At 47.9% G+C, this 17,330-nt stretch overlaps 1 protein-coding gene across 2 annotated transcripts in view; it reads right to left on the bottom strand.

The window, feature by feature from the left end:
* Positions 1-4,849, bottom strand: part of LUZP1 (leucine zipper protein 1) — an 80,582-nt gene extending 75,733 nt beyond the window's left edge. Inside the window, exon 1 of one of the 2 annotated variants that reach the window (XM_057532791.1) lies at positions 4,756-4,849. The gene's annotated coding sequence lies outside the window, so the exon portion shown is untranslated. The remainder of the gene's footprint in view (positions 1-4,755) is intronic. The other variant, XM_057532783.1, reaches the window with a different exon arrangement.
* Between the last annotated feature and the right edge of the window lie 12,481 nt (positions 4,850-17,330).

The following is a 17,330-nucleotide window of genomic DNA, read 5'->3' on the forward strand; positions in this document are numbered from 1 at the left end:
GCAAGAACCCGAAGGGAACTCAACAGGGGCTTCTAGGTCCTGGCAATGCTGTTTCTTGATCTGGGTGCTGGTTACATGAGTATATTCAGTTTGTGAAAAAAATCATCAAGTTGTACACTTATGTGTACTTTTCTACATATAAATATTACATACTTCAATTAAAAGTTGTAAAAATTTTTTTAATTTTTTGCAAGTTTTTAGTAACATATGTTTTAAAAATATTACTCTGTCCAGATAAAATGGGAACAGAGGAGCACATGCAAATATGGAAGGACCTGATTGACATATTAACCTGGTGGAAGCTTTCAGATCCATATAAAACAGGAGGAGCTTTTTCATAAAATAAGTCAAGCAGCCAGTGAATACAAAGTACCATGTTTATAAAGAATAAATGCTGGGTCTAGAAAGGGAGTTATACAATAAAGGATGAGCTATAAATTCCTTTGAATGTGAGAAGGTATCTCTAGAAATTAAAAAAGGAATAGATGAAAACAGCAATGCCTAAAAAGGTGAGCCATGCTCGTTATCTTTTAGCTTATATTTTAATATGGTATTTAAGGTGAGCCATGCTCATTATCTTTTAGCTTATATTTTAATATGGTATTTAAGGTGAGCCATGCTCATTATCTTTTAGCTTATATTTTAATATGGTATTTTCAAGCTCTTCCCTTGCCACCCTAACTCCAATACAACAGTGTAATGAAACAGAAAGATCCTAAACTTGAGCATCAATCACATCTGAGCTGAAACCAATGGTCTGACCCTCACAGCTCCGACAGTAACTGCTCTGAGCCCAGCTCCCTCATGTATAAAGAAGATAATGACTACCTCATAGCTGTTATTTTCTCTCTATCACCACCCAAAATGTTGACTTGGTAGACTGGTATTTTAATTTAATTATCATTTCCTAATGGTATATGGAGGGCCAATGGTTGATGGGTTGATGGGTTTCCCTTCTCAAGATTCATAGGTGGGACAAGAGGATTATGTAAGAGTCAACATATAGATATAGAATGAATAAAGAAAAACGAGAAAGGGACTTCCCTGGCAGTCCAGTGGTTAAGACTCTGAGCTTCTATTGCAGGGGGCACAGGTTTTGGTCCCTGATCGGGGAACTAAGATCCTGCATGCCACATGGCACGGCCAAAAAAAAGAAAAATGAGGAGTCAAAGATAAAACTGGGGCTTCTTCTAGCAGGTCAGATACAGCAATTTCAAGCATTTTCTAAGACAGGGACTTGAGCTGAAGCAGATTGGGACAGGTTCAGTGACTTCAGAAATTATGAGAAGGAAAAAATAATCTCTGTTTTCCCAGCAAGACACAATTCCTACCTAATGTATTCCCTTTGTGGAATATTAGCTAAAACAAGTTAGAGATTAACACTAAGGATATTCTGTCATAGGTGGAAGGGCAAGCCTTTAATCATTTTATAGCATCCCCACCCTAAAGAATTATTTGAACAACCATATTGTGTAAAGCACTTAAGTATAGCCAAAGATGTTAAGTTTTATATTTCAAGAGCTACTATTTCAAAAAAGAAACAAAAATAGAAATTCAAGTTGTTAATAAATCTTCGGGTAATTTTTATTTTCCCCACAGTGTATCCCCTATCCTAAAAAGTAATGAAAACCGGTTCCTCACGAATTTATCTTTCTGCTGATCTGACAAGTGTCCTCATCTCTACCTCTCTTACTCTTCTCATGCACCTCACCATTAGATACCTAAGGTTTCCCTGTTTCCTACAAAGTTGGCACACTGACTCTCTAGTATTCACTCTGATCTCACCAGTATTGATTCCGAACATAGAAACTTCACAACATTCCCAACGATCACTCTGCTAACCAACACCTAAGAGATAACACACAGTTTAAACAAATGAGGGCAGTTGTGGTGATCACACAACTGTATGCATTTGTCAAAACTCATTAAACTGTACACTTCAGGTTGGTGAATCTTATCGTATGTAAATTATACCTCAATAAAGCTGATTTTTTTAAAGAGAATGAATGCATTCATTCATCCAGCAATATTTACTGAGCATCTATTATGCGCATCAAAGTTTATACCAAATCTTTCAGCTTGACTACTTGGGTCCTACCTGTATTAAATGTGTGTGCTCTACTCATAAACTAACACTGTCCCAAAAAGCCATGTTCCATGAAAAATGGTTCCATTTCTGATTATGAATGTCTCCTTAATGATGCCCTCTACAGCAGAAGGACCATTAGCTATCCATCATCTTCCATTACATAAATGAAATCTATGCTCTTTATTGTAATACAAATGCTTCCATCATAAGAAAAAAATGAAGCACCTAAGCATATAGAACATACCTCTACCACAGCCTTATATGTTTGTCTTTCTATCAAAAAAATTAGAATATCTCAAAAGCTTACTGATAACATTGCTGGAAGAAAAGGTAATATTATTGGGGAACAGACTTAATTGACTCATTTTAGCATCCATAGTGACCCAGTGGCTGAGTCAAAGGCCTGGAAACTAGGCCTCCTGGCTCCCAACCCAATATGCAGAGTGGACCTTAGAAACATACTTGGGTTTGAATTCCAGCTCCACTTCTTACTAGTTGTATGCATACACTTAGGAAAGTCACCCTCAGTTTGCTCATCTGTGAAACAGGGATGCCAACCACCACCTCACAACATTGTTGTGAAGACTATATGAGAACTATACCATGTAGCACAATTACTGGGCACAGAGTAGGCAACTCAACAATATTAGTTCCCTTTCTTGGTCTTAAATATTTAAGAGTAAGAAAATATCTATTAATCAAGGCTAATTCACAATCCCTATTAGTAATCACAGGACAACAATGAACCTGTATTTGCTCCTTGTTCATACTCTAGATCAACTCCCTTCCCATCCCACCGTTTCCAGTTTTTCAAACTTCAGTTACTATGTTTAGAAGTGATTTAATTTTAGAAACCTGGAAAATTCTTCTGAGTAAATTGAGCAAAACCTTCATCTGCCCCAAGGGGAATTCTGAGCAAAATAATTATTTCTAACAAGAAAAGAATTTTTTTCTATGGGAGTTATTCAATTTAACCACATGAATGCCGCCAAAGCTGCACGCAAAGTAACAGAAAGCCGTCTGGAACACACCGTATAGATTCTCCGAAGGGAAACATCCCCCTAAAATCCAAACACCTCCCTCCCTAATCTTAGGTAGTAAAATCTTAATAGGTGATCTGAATTCCCCCGCCTCTTGACACCAGTCCAACTCCTTAGGCCAGAACTGCAGCAGTCCGTAAAACGCCCTGAACAAACCCCACCTCTCAAAATACCCGCAAAAGGCAGGCAGGTCCACATAGTATTTTCTCCTTAATGGACAGATTAAACACTAGAAGCACAATTCCCTTCCCAAGGTCATCCAAGTCAGTGAAGGTGCGACGGAGAATTTGCAGTCTCTTGGGCTTTCTGGAGATCATACTGCAGGGATTTTCTTTTTTTTTTTTTGAAGTGGGGGCTGCCTATTCTCTTCCCCTCTCCCACCCTCAAGTGTGAGCACTGGTCTCGGCATTTCCGAAACAAGCCACAACAAGCTCTGCAGTGTTAGGAAAGGGGCTGACGCGATGAAGAAACAGATGCTCCAAAGCAAGATGGTCTTTCTCGGCTCGCAGAGCCTCCTCCAAGGTTATTAACAGAAACCGCAGGCACCCCAGGGAGCTCTACAGCGGGTTCCGAACCCCCAGCCCGGTCGCTCCGGGACGCCAGGTTCCCCTCAGCAGCCCTCGCAGCCCGAGGCCACCGGCCCCAGAAACCGCACTTCATTCCAGCGCTCCGGGAAGCCATGGTTCTTTCCCCGCCCGGGCAGGGGTGGGGGCGCGCAGGGAGGCGGGCCGCTCGCGCTGCGGAAAGTTCACCGCGGCTGCGGGCGGGGGCGGCCCCGACCCGGCTCGCCCGCGTCCCCCAGCAGATTCCACCATTAATTAGTCCTAAGGACTGTCTACTGGCAACTTAAACAAAGCGAATGCCTCGAATTCCTTCCCGGCCCAGCGGTCTGGCTGCGAGACCAGCATCGGCCGGGACGCGGGCTGGCGCTGCGGGCGGACAGCTGCGGCGGCCGCGGCGGGACCCCCTCCTCGCCCATCCCGCGTCCCCGCCGCCGGGCCCCGCAGCCCGGCCCGCACGCCAGCCTGAGCGCTCCCAAACCTCCCTCCTCCTCCTCCTTCTCCACCTCTCCTCCTCCTCCTCCTCGGGAGCTCCCGGGCTCTTCCTGTAAGATCACTTCCTTCCTCCCCGGGTGCCCACGGGCCCCGCGCAGCCCCCTCCCCGGCGGTCCCGGCCCCCCGCCCGGCCGCACCGCTCCCCGCCCCCACCGGGCCCCGCGCGCCTCCCCACCCCCCAACTCCCAAACTCGACCCTAAAACTCTCCTCCGCTCAGCTCTTGGCCCCAAACATTTCTCCTCAGATTCTCGCTCCCACCAAGAAGTCTCTCAGAACCTTCCCTCCCCCTTCAAAGGAAAAATCTCCAACTCCAAAAGAATTCTCAAGGTCTCTCTCCAAAGATCTCCCTTTCCGAGCTCCTTCTCCGAAATTCCGCTCAAACTCTACCCCCACCTCAACTCCACACCCCCCCAGCCCTCGCCGGGGTGCGCCCTCCGGTTCTGCCCGGTCACCCCTGGGTGCCCCGACCCCTTGGCGGGGCAGGCCGCCTCCTCCGGGCGCCCTCCTCTCTCCGCCCGCCCGCCCGGCCTCCCGCGCCGCGCTCCCGCCACCTCCCCGCAGACTCCTCACCTCGGCGGCTACGGCCCGCGCTCCCGCCCGCCAAGGGCTCCGGCGCTCGGCTCCCGGCGGCCGGCGCCTCCTCCGGCTCCCAAGACTGACAATGAGGGGCGGAGCCAGAAGGTGACGTCAGCGGCCTGGGAGGCGGGGTCTTTGTGGGGGCGGGGCTTATAGACGGTCCCGCCCCCTTTGTCTTCTCCCCCTTCCCGGGACTTGGACTTTTCCAAGTTTTTATCGCCTGTCTAGCTAGGTGCCCAGGTACTGTGCTACGCGCGGTGGAAAATCGAAATGGAAGACAAGACGTCCTGCTTTCAAAAGGGGCACTCTCAGGGGATTGTGGGATTAAATGAGATAATCCATGTAAAGGTATTTAGCCCAAGGCCTAGTATGGAGTAATCTCTCAAAAAATACTATTTCTATTACTCAGCAAAGTGTGGAAAAGGAACTCAGCTTGAACTCAGGAGGCATGAGTTCCAGTCCCCAGCTCTGCTATTAATTCCATGTGTGATCCTAGACAAGTCCTTTGCCATCTATGTTCCCTCCTTTTGCCTTCTTTAAAATTGGAAGGGGCGGGCTTCCCTGGTGGCGCAGTGGTTGGGAATCTGCCTGCCAATGCAGGGGACACGGGTTCGATCCCTGGTCCTGGAAGATCCCACATGCCGCGGAGCAGCTAAGCCCGTGCGCCACAACTGCTGAGCCTGCGGTCTAGAGCCCGTGCTCTGCAGCAAGAGTAGCCACCGCAGTGAAGAGCAGCCCCTGCTCACCGCAATTGGAGAGAGCCCGCACGCAGCAACGAAGACCCAACGCAGCCAAAAATAAATAAATGAAATAAATAAATTTATTAAAATGGGAAGGGGCAATGACCAGATGATCTCAAAGGGCCCGCCAATAACTCTGTGGACCTACTATGTGCAAGGTACCTAGAGCCCAGAGAAGGGAGAGGGGGGCCTTTGAAGAGAACCCAAGACCCAGATCCAGCATGGTACAGAATACAGCTCTAGACACTCTCCCCTCAGATGCCCTCCCACATACTGACACAGGGTTGCATTCACAAGCCCGGACACAGATGCTCTGAGGGCTGCTTCCTCTTTGACTGCAGCAGCATAGCTGGTCTCTTGAGACATCTCTTGTGTAAACTCCTTATTGCCTATGGAATAAAGGCCAAATGCCTGGCCTGGTGTGATCTCTTCCTACCTTTACACACACACACACACACACACACACACACAAAGTTTATCCAAACTTCCCCTAGCACACCCACTGCTTTCCCACATCTGCGCATTGCTCATGCTCTTCCCTTGCTGTCTCTTCTCAGTTTACAACTCTTCCTAGTTTCCCCCAGCCAGAAGCTGACTCTCCCTGCTCTGAATACCCATGGCATTGTGTTAACTCTCATGTGGGCATGAACACATTTTAACTTGTGTCAAACTGACCTCCCCTTTGTTTCTTAGCACTTCCTCACTTCCTTGAGGTCAGAGCCCACACATGTTTGTGGAGCTCAGGTTCTGATGCCAGAAAACCCTGGGATTATATACCCGTGTTCTGGCCCATACTAGCTCTCTTTGAGCCTCATTCTCCTCATCTGTAAAATGGGCATATTAATACAGTCCTTGTGGTGTTCGGTTTAAAATTACATAAGACACTGTGTGGAAAGCACCAGGCACAGTTTTCCACAAACGATGTAGCTGTCATTCTTCTTTTCATTCTTTTTTTTTTAATTTTATTTATTTATTTATTTTTGGCTGCGTTGGGTCTTCATTGCTGGGCGCGGGCTTTCTCTAGTTGCGGCGAGCGGGGGCTACTCTTCCTTGCGGCGCGCAGGCTTCTCACTGCGGTGGCTTCTCTTGTAGCGGAGCACAGACTCTAGGCATGCGGGCTTCAGTAGTTGTGGCATGTGGGCTCAGTAGTTGTGGCTCACGGGCTCTAGAGCACAGGCTCAGTAGTTGTGGAGCACAGGCTTAGTTGCTCCGCGGCATGTGGGAACTTCCCGGACCAGGGCTCTAACCCATGTCCCCTCCATTGGCAGGCAGATTCTTAACCACTGAGCCACCAGGGAAGCCCTTCATTCTTCTTATTGTTATTATCATCAATATTATTTCTAGTTCCTAACACCAGATAGCATCCCTAGTGATAATCCACCTAATCATTTCATAGTGGAAGACTTTGAGGTGCTGAGAGAGGAAGAGGCTCACTGAAAGGGGCCCTGCAGAGCATTGCCATTGGAATAGAAACTGCAGTTTCTAGACCCCAGGTGGATTCTGCAGAGTCACAGCTGATACCCCAGAGTGTCTCTGTCACTCAGCACCCCTCCAGGTTGGGGACGCCTTCGAGTTCTCATCCTTTGCAGCAGAGCTGTCCCGGTTCTCCCCTGTGCCTCTCTCCTCTCGTTTTCCTTACAGAGAGATGGATCTGTGTTAAACTGCCCTTGGCAACTCCGCAGTCTTCTAGCAGAACTGCAGCAAGGCACTGGGCGTTTCCAGAGTGCTGGCCTGTGGGAAGAGGGAAAGGGCTTTGGGGTTGTGATTAATTTCCTGCGAAGGGGGACAGGCAAATGGCTGTTCTGAATTGTCTGGGCTGGTCCTCAAGAACCCCTAACAAATCGCAGCTTATTTCTAGAATAAGAGATTCAAAAATTCAACTTCCCATGAAAGGAAGGCATGGCCACAGGATTGCTGCAGGCAAAGAAAGGGCCTTTACTGAGTCCCTGCTATATGCTGATTCCAAGCATTGCAGACACTTGGAAGAGAGAACCCAGGACATACAGGGGAGGTTCTGAAGACAGAACCTTCTCTCTGGGACCCATGAACTGATCAGCCACTTATTCATTCATTCAGAGCAAAAGCTTTGGCACAGGACAGATCAGGATTCAAATCTCAGCTCCATTACTTACCAGCTATGCGACCTTGGGCTTTCAAGTCTCTGCACCTCAGTTTCTCATCTGAAAAATGTGAATAACAATAGTACTTATTTCATTCAGGGGCTGTGAGGATCAAATGAAATAACATGTGAAAGAGCTTAGTTCAGAGCCTGGCACCTAGTTCATGCCAGGATATGGTGGCTGCTGTTACTATTCCAACATGGCCTCCCAGTAAGGCCTCTCATGTGCTGGCCTCTGGACTGGAGGTAATAGTCCCAACCATAAGAAGCTCATTTGGTAAAAGGAATGGAATAGATTTTCATGAATAGGCAAGAAAAGGTGTCTACTGGGTATTGTTAAATTAAAAAAAGAGTAAGAGTAAGTTGCAGAATTACAGAAGTAGTAGGATCCCATAATTATAACTTATATGCTTAGTATATGCATTACAAATTGGAGAATATAGGAAACTAAATACGATGCCTTCACCTTTCTTCCTTTCTTTTTGTTTTGCTTTTCTTTGTGTGTGTGTGTGTGTGTGTGTGTGTGTGTGTGTATAGCAGGAATTTTCAAAAAAGACTCTACTGAATGCTAAGAGGGAGAAAGAGGATGAAGACACAGCTATAAGGTGTATCAGCAATGGGCATCTGAACCAACTGTTCATAGGCCATAGAAAATTCTACAGGTTCCACCTCATTCTTCATGGCATTCCAGGGAAAGCCCCAGCCCAGACAATTCTCATCTTCTCCCGCCTCCCCAGCCCTTAGCTGCACTTGAACTTTCAATGGTATAGCCAGAGGCAAGACTCTGAACAGAACTCCCAGGAACCATAGCAAGGCCAGTAGGAGAGACCTTTAAACAGGACCAATCTTTTTTTGCTCCCTGTCCTGTGCCCCATCCCCACCTCCCAAGGAGTAACAATCTGACAGCATCTTGTGGCTACAGTGCCTAAACCTGCCTGCACTTTCATTTCTCCTCATTATATTTTTCTGCAATTTAAATTTTTTTACAAGGAGGATGTATTACTTGGTCATCAGAAAAAAGGCAGTAAAGATGTATATAATAAGAAAGCTAACCAAGCCCGTGCTGGTTCACTTTTGTTGGTTTCCAAACAATAAATTAGAACAATGTGGTTGAGGCCAATGCTTAAGTCTCACAGGAATCATAGAAAGTAAGAGTGGGAAGGGATAGAATCACCCTCAATTTCTCCTACCACCCCCCAAATGGCCTAATTTTAAGTCCTCTCACATTTCAGACCACCCACCAACACATGTATTTCATTCATTCATTCAACAAACACTTATGGATCCTTTACTATAAACCAAGCATCATATAGGTTATGAAGGTCATTATTCCTGTCTTGCAGATTAGAAAAACAAGGCTCAAGGAGGTAAAGTAAACTGCCCAAAGTCTCACATCTATTGGGATCTAAACCAAGACCTTCACAACATCAAAACTCAATTACTAAAGGGTGAGGGCTAAATTCCAAAGTGAGTGTGCTGTGCACTTAGGCAGCCATGATTGCTGGGTGGCCTCGGGCAAGTCACTGAACTCTTCCCAGCAGCAGTTTCCCCATCTCTGTGGAGTAAGGACATACCTGGATATTTTATGTAAGTTAAGCACTTTGTAAGTTGTAACATATAATTCAAAGGGAAGTCATTGTATCAGCTCTTCTGAGACTGATTCTCACTCATCTTTGGATCTCTTGGTGCTTTCCCCATTAGTGTTTATCCCCATTAATGTTTATCCCCCATTAACACATTTAGGACAGTCTTCCTTGCACAAACTCATATTATACCCCCCACTAGCCTGGGACCTCCTCGAGGAGTGGAACAATGCTTATTCATTTCTAATTCCTTTCTTCCCCTAGTGCAGTGTCTGGCAGTCCCTCCATTCCTTCACTCTTTTTTTTATTTCATAACAAATGACTGAGAGCCTAACATGTGTAAGACAGCAAAGGTCCCTGCCTTCTTAGACCTTAAGACTGGTGGGGTGGAGAGACAAGAAAATATTAAGCACAGTTAATTACTTCATTAATTAACTGCATTAAATCTCACAAAGTGGGACTTCCCTGGTGGCACAGTGGTTAAGAATTGGCTTGCCAATGCAGGGGACACGGGTTCAATCCCTGGTCCGGGAAGATCCCACATGCCATGGAGCAACTAAGCCCGTGCGCCACAGCTACTGAGCCTGTGCTCTGGAGCCCGCGAGCCACAACTACTGAGCCCGCGAGCCACAACTACTGAGCCCACGAGCCACAACTACTGAAGCCCGGCGCCTAGAGCCCGTGCTCTGCAACAAGAGAAGCCACCGCAATGAGAAGCCTGCACACCGCCACGAAGAGTAGCTCCCACTCACCGCAAGTAGAGAAAGCCCGCACACAGCAATGAAGACCCAACGCAGCCAAAAATAAATTAAAAAAAAAAAAAAAATCTCACAAAGTATCAGCCCAGGTGCAATGAGAGCTTGGGGGATGTGTTGTGGGGACCTAAGTGAATCCAGGACATAGGGAAGGCTTCCTAGAGGAGGTGGCCTTGAGGCTCAGAGATGTTAAGAAATTTGTTAATGTCACACAGCTGTTGAGTGGAAAAGCTGGGATTTTAACCCAGAACACCTGACTCCACACCCATATTCTTCTACTAGACAACACTGTCTTTTATCTCCTCCCTCCTATTCTTCCCTGGCTCTTATTGGTGAAAGGGAGCAAGGTCTGTCTAACACGGGATGCTCAAAAGCAATGTTTTTCCCAGATTGGGGGATCAGGGCCCCCTTTGAGAATCTGGTGAAATCCATGAAACATCTCCCATGTATACATGTATACAGACAGACCCACAAAGTTTTGCCTGCAATTTCAGGGTTCATAGGCATCCTGAGGCCCAGGTTTAGAACTCACACCATGGGGACCATAGGACTTTATAGTGAGATGCTCAGAACCTCAGAAAGAGATACCAGGGCCCCATGGGGACCTCAAATTCAGAGACAGACCCCAGGATTCTATAAAAAGATTCTCAAGATCCAGGCGAAAGATCCTGGGATCCTGTAGAGACCCCAAGTCCTTCCCTTGCAGAGACGTTAAGATGCCACATAGACTGCAGAGGAGGCTCAGGCCTGGACAAAGCTGGTGTCCCCACAGGGGAACCCATGGGCCTTGGAAAGCTATGGTAAGACCTTTTTTGGGTCACTGACACCTTTGAAACTGAGGAAAAACGCAACACACAAGATGCTGTACACAAAATCAAGGCGTTCACAGACCTCTAGGAGGCCATCAGTAACCCCCAGAATCTGGCCTCCTGTTCTTGGGCCTCCACAAGAACCTGAAGCCCCTCAAGAACCTGGACCAGGACCACAGACTCAAGGCACAAACTCTAGAGTCAAACAGACCACGGGTCGAATTCTGGCCCTGCTGTTTACTAGCCATGACCTTAGGCCACTCACCTACAAACCCTCAGGCCTCAGCGTCTCACCTCCCAAAAGAAAGGGTCGGACACCTCTCCCTCCCCAGTCCAGGCCCCGCGGCGTGGGCTCCGGGCCCGGTGGGGCGTAGGCGCTTGCGGGACCCAGCCTCTCCGCTCCGGCGCCCGGGAGGGACCGGGGCTGCAGCACTTTCCTGCAATGCTAATGGGCCGACTGCAGCGGGAGTGCGGGCGGCGCGGGAGGCGGCGCGCTTGCCGCAGTGACAGCGCCGCGCCGCGCCCCCGCGGGCCTGGGAAGCCGGCGGGGCCGTTCCCACCCGCCGGGCAGGGCGTTCCCGCCGGCCGGCTTCCTGCAGTCGGGGGCAGCGGAGGGGGGAGGCGCGGAGGGGCCGCGGGGCCCGGCAGGCCTGGTTCCTGGCTTTCTCTCCACGTTTCCTGAGCAGGACCGGCCGGGGGATGGGACCCAGCACAAACGTCCTTCCTGGGAGCGCAGCCAGGAAATCGCGTCCTGGTTCGCTCAGGTTCCTCCTCTGTCCGGGACGGTGCCGATTGCGGTCCGTAATCTTCTCGTACTTACCCACTGGGTGTGATGCGACCCGCTTACCGCTTCGGGAAGCTGAGAGATGAAAAGGCAGACCCCAGACCCTACAACACAGCAAGATTCCAACCCCGTGATGGAAGTTAATTCCATCCTACGGATGAGAAAACTGAGGCTTGAAAAATTGACTTACCCAAGGCCTTCATAAAAACATTACTGTAGGGGCTTCCCTGGTGGCGCAGTGGTTGAGAATCTGCCTGCCAATGCAGGGGACAAGGGTTCGAGCCCTGGTCTGGGAGGATCCCACATGCCGCGGAGCAACTGGGCCCGTGAGCCACAACTACTGAGCCTGCGCGTCTGGAGCCTGTGCTCCGCAACAAGAGAGGCCGCGATAGTGAGAGGCCCGCGCACCGCGATGAAGAGTGGCCCCCGCTTGCCGCAACTAGAGAAAGCCCTCGCACAGAAACGAAGACCCAACACAGCCAAAAATAAATAAATAAATTAATTAATTAATTAAAAAACAAAAACATTACTGTAAATAAAAATAAAGTGTTCACTACCTACCAGGCGCTGTGCTACAAATGCTCTAAATGTAATTGTACCATTGAGTCCTCAGAACCTATGAAGATAACTATTGTCCCTATTTTATAAATGAGGAGACTGAGAACCAGAGAAGCCAAGTGGCTTCTCCGATGTCTCACAGCTAGGAATTAAACGCCAATCTCCTGTTTCCAGAGCTCAGGCCATTCCACTATCCTGCGTCCCAGATGTCCTATTTCAACTCATTACAGTGAGTAACCTGAGAATCAGAACCCTGTCTCCTTTGTCTTTGGGTCCCCCAAACCCCACTTGGAACTTGACACAAAATAGGCACTCGGAGATGACTCTGGAGCCTAGCACAGAAGCTCAAAATTAGAAGGACTAGTAGGAGGCATCTAGCCTGACTCCTTCTAGAGCCTTCAGCCAAGTGAGAATTCAGCTTCTGCTTCAGTACTTCCTGTCATGATGAACTCTCTCTCTCCCATCATAATCCATTCCCCTGTTGGACAAATACGTTTGGTCTAAAATGTAAATACTTCATTTTGCTCGTGGTCCCTTGTAAACAGAGGAAGAACATTTCCCTCCTCTTGGGCATTACACACCGCATGGTATCCTTAGCCATTTTATAAGGGTTCAATAATTTTAAGTCCTTGTGACCTGGAACAATGCCAGCTATTTACCAGAGCTGTTCCCCTTTCATGTGTAGAGTTGTTTCAGTGCAAAGCAGCCAGCCCAGACTACATTTTCCAGCACCTCTTGCAACTAAGCACGTGACAGTGGGATATGGGCAGAGACAATGTGTGCCGTGTCCAGGCCAAATCCAAGTTAAGAACTATGTATGCTTTCTCAAAGCTCTCTCATTTCTCTCCCATCTGCCAACTGGATGCCAACACCACGTGAACCTGGGAAACCACATGTTGAACACAGCAGAGCCTTGGTCAGGCTGGGTTTCACTCAAGTCGCTTGACTGAATGGTACCCACATTGAACCAACTTCTATTTAGTGTTTAGGCACTGAGATCTCAGGATTTCTCTATTACGGCTGTTAGCATAACTTAACTAACACTGGGACCAACTTGGGTTCATTGTTATGTCCTCCACCTCACAAAGCATGATGTTGGTCACAGAAAAGTTGCTCAAAAGACATCCATCGGGCTTCCCTGGTGGCGCAGTGGTTGAGAATCTGCCTGCCAATGCAGGGGACACGGGTTCAAACCCCGGTCTGGGAAGATCCCACATGCCGTGGAGTAACTGGGCCCGTGAGCCACAACTACTGAGCCTGCGCATCTGGAGCCTGTGCTCCGCAACAAGAGAGGCCGCGATAGTGAGAGGCCCGCGCACCGCGATGAAGAGTGGCCCCTGCTCGCCGCAACTAGAGAAAGCCCTCGCACAGAAACGAAGACACAAAACAGTCAAAAATAAATAACTAAATAAATAAATTAAAAAAAAAAAAGACATCCATCTAGCACCGACTGTGTCCACCTGGTTCAGCTAGGCAGAAATAGTCTGTTCATCTCACTGATGCATTATGTCCTGTCTATTCCAAAAAGGGTTTTGCGTTGCAGCTGCAAGCCTATTTGATGGATAATTAAAGAGCAAGAATCAGGGAGTAATGAAAGCCTGGACCAAAGGACAGTGGAGAAGGAGGGAAGAAAGGTGAAAAATTGACCAATAATAGCAGAAATGCTAGGTCAAGTTTTCTAAGGACAGCAACTGTGACAGAACAAAAACCATGGCTCTGAGTTTCCTGGCAGTCAAAGCAAAGAGGGAAACAGGATGAGTTACAAATTATATGGGGAGTAGTAAGCATGTGATTAAGCACACAAACCCCAGAGCCAGACTGTGCTGTTTTGAAGCCCAACTCTACCACTTACTTAGGCAGTTATTTAACTTCTCTGTGCTTCTGTTTTTCATCTGAAAAATGGGGATGATATAATAATAATACCCCTCTCTTAGGGTCATTGGGAGGATTAAATGAGCCAAGGCATATTCAGTTCTTATAACAGGCCTGTCACGTGGTGAATTCTATATAAGAATTAGCTATTGCTACAGTCTGATTGGAAGAATCAGGTCAGTGATTTGGAAGAGACAATTTTTTCCCTGTACTAAACTCTCAGAGGTATGTATTATATAAGGGACCCCAACTAATACAATGGACTGTGCCTCAATCAAACTTATGACGACTGCTGGGCCCTGTATCCCATGGTCATTTCTCTTATTGGCTTTTGGTCCAGACAAGTGTTGGCATTCTACTCACTAGGTAACTCTGGGGGCAGATTGTTTGGGTGCCCTAAGTGCCTTTCTGATGACCTGTGCACAAGGCAGGTAAGTGTCGTGGGGACAAGCAAAGGGGCTGGTGTCAGACCCAGGTACATTTGTTAACCTCTTCAAGCCTCAGTTTCTTCATCCATACAGTGAAGACAATAATAAATAGTACCTACCTAAGAGAGTTGCTATAAAGATTACATGAAAGAATAGATACAAAACACTTACCACAATGACCGGAACTATGGGAAGATTGTACTACACCAGCACTCACAAAATAAGGGAGAAACTGACAAAATTAAAATAAGGAATCTCACCTGAGACCCCTGGAGTACAGAGAATAATTTTTAATGCTTTAAAAATTGGAACAGATAAGACTCCGTGCTTCCACTGCAGGGGACATGGGTTTGATCCTTGGCCAGGGAACTAAGATCCTGCATGCTGCGTGGCTAAAATAAATAAATAAATAAAGATACAATTTTTTCAAAAAGTGGAACAGAAATGGTAATTTCCCCCGGAATGTGGCCCTGGGCTGACCAAAGCATCATTTCTTTGCTTCTGGCTGGAATTCCCTTGGCTTAATTCAGTGTGGTGTGCAGCCCAGGCTGGCCTGTTTTTGGAGCCACCCTGGCCTGATGAGGTGCTGCAGAGCCAAAATGACCACCGTGCCACAGCAAAAGACTGTTTTTGAGGGGAGTTGAGAACCGGAAGCTCCCCCTTGGGCTTCCACGTGTTGGGTGCTTCCTCGGTACCCAGCACTGCACTGAGCTTCACATATTACCTTGCCCTGACAACAGCTTCAAGGGGTGAGCCCTACTGGCAATCACATTTTATGGATGAGTAAACTGAATATCAGAGAAGCAAAGTGACCTGTCTAGGGTCACACAGCTAAGAACTGGCAAGGCTGGGACACGAGAGAGATGTATGTTTCTAACCATTAGACCACACTGCATCTCCTCTGCACCCTGGCCCAGGATCTTGTCTCTCTCATTAGCCTAGGCTGTCTGTTTTCCTCAAGGATCTTCTAGGAAACGCCCACTGTAGGGACCACCTTCTCCTCCTGTCTGGGCAGCCCCTTACCCTCTGAGAACTATCTCCTGGACAAGACAGACAAGTGTTAATGGTGTGCCTTAAGCTGGTCAGAAGCTCTGAGTGGATGGAAAACCCGCCACCATCGCCATCACCGAGTCCAGTCTCAGCTCTCATTTGCTCAGCCTCCTGGTTGGTCTCTCTCTCTGTCTCCAGGCTCCCCCACCTCCATTCCTCCCTTCACCTGTATTCAGGGTGATGGCTCTCAACACTTACCTAACCAAGTCATCCCCCTTCTGAGTAACCTTCAGTAGCTCCCTATTGCTCCCAGGATAAAGTTCAAAGTCAATCGTTTGGTATAGCCCTCAAGGCCCAGCCTACTTCTCCAACCCTCTCTTTGCTCTCAGGCATCCTTGGCCCCCATGGCCCCAAACATTCATAGTTCCCAGCCCCAGAGCCTTTGCACATGTGGTTCCTGTGTGATGTGAGGTGAACGAGCTGCCAGGCCTAAGCTGTGCTGTGAGACTGTCAGATGCCATTAACCTCATCTTCTCCCTGCCCTCTAACCGAGACGTCTCTGCCAGCAGGAATTGCCCACCATCCACCTGGAAAAGGGACCAGTCAGGAAGAGGTCATAAGCAACTCGGGCTCTGTGTAGAGCCCTGGGAAATGAGGACCTTATCTTGCATCCACTCTGTGTGTTGGAAGCTAGGTGTCAAGAGGTGACATGATAAAGCAGCAATGGGGAGCTAGATTTCCTACCAAGTCTGCATGACGCCTGTATCCAAGTTTTTAACAATTCCCCAAGGCAATCTTGTTATTTGAGACGGAATTCACCTCTGTATATGTATACAATGTATACAGTTGCCTGAGTGCTGTCCCAGAGCAGGTAGTCTTCCCACCTCATTATTCCCACTTGCTAGGAATAATTGCCCTGAATGAGGAAGGCGCCCACTCATCGTTGATTCCTGTGCCTTTCTCTGGTGCCCCTGTGCCACCTGGTGGGCATACCTGGAATAGACCAGGATTTCTGCCAACAGCTCTGAGGAAGGAGGCCTAGGGTAGGTGCCCTTAGCCAAATTCTCCAGGGTGGCATTTTCATCTCAGTCTACATTCCCCTCTGAGACCCCAGGGCTCACCTGTGCCTGAGGTCCTGAAAAAGGCAGAAGCTGATTCTGTCTCACTGTGGAATCTTGGGTCTGTCACGGCCCCTCTCTGGGCTCAGGTTCCTCATCTATAAAAAAGGACCTGAAGAAATTGGGCCCTACCAGCTCTGACATTCTAGGATCTGTGTCTAAAGTTCATTAAGTGGGAACTTCCCTGGTGGTACAGTGGTTAAGAATCCGCCTTCCAATGCAGGGGACGCGGGTTCAATCCCTGGTCAGGGAACTAAGATCCCACATGCCGCGGGGCAACTAAGCCCACGCACAACTACTGAGCTCGCACGCCTCAACAAGAGAGCCGGCGTGCGGCAAACTACAGAGCCCACATGCTCTGGAGCCCGCATGCCACAACTAGAGAGAGGAAAAAAAAAAAAAAAAACCCACGCGCCGCAACTAGAGAGAAGCCTGTGCACAGCAATGAAGACCTGACGCAGCCAAAAAACTGAAAAAGAAAAAGAAAATAAATTTTAAAATAATAATAATAATAAATAAAGTTCACTTAAGTGACCTGTGGCTCTGCCTCCTTCCTTAGCTCAATGGGAAGGATGTAAATTCCAGGAGGGCAGGGAAGTTGCTGGCTTATTCATTCTCTATCACAAGTGTATGGGGCAGTGCTTCAAACATAGATGCTTTACTGGCTTTGAGGCTGTATTAATAGAAGCACTGTATGTACAATGAAGGAGGTGATACTCCTGTCCATGTCTGGAGTTCCGAGTTCCATTTGGGATCAGAACTTTGAAAGGGACGTGGAGAAAGTGTAACTCATTCATAGGAGGATGAAGAAAA

The sequence above is a fragment of the Balaenoptera acutorostrata genome, chromosome 1 (genome assembly GCF_949987535.1).
Source record: "Balaenoptera acutorostrata chromosome 1, mBalAcu1.1, whole genome shotgun sequence".
Taxonomy (NCBI): domain Eukaryota; kingdom Metazoa; phylum Chordata; class Mammalia; order Artiodactyla; family Balaenopteridae; genus Balaenoptera; species Balaenoptera acutorostrata.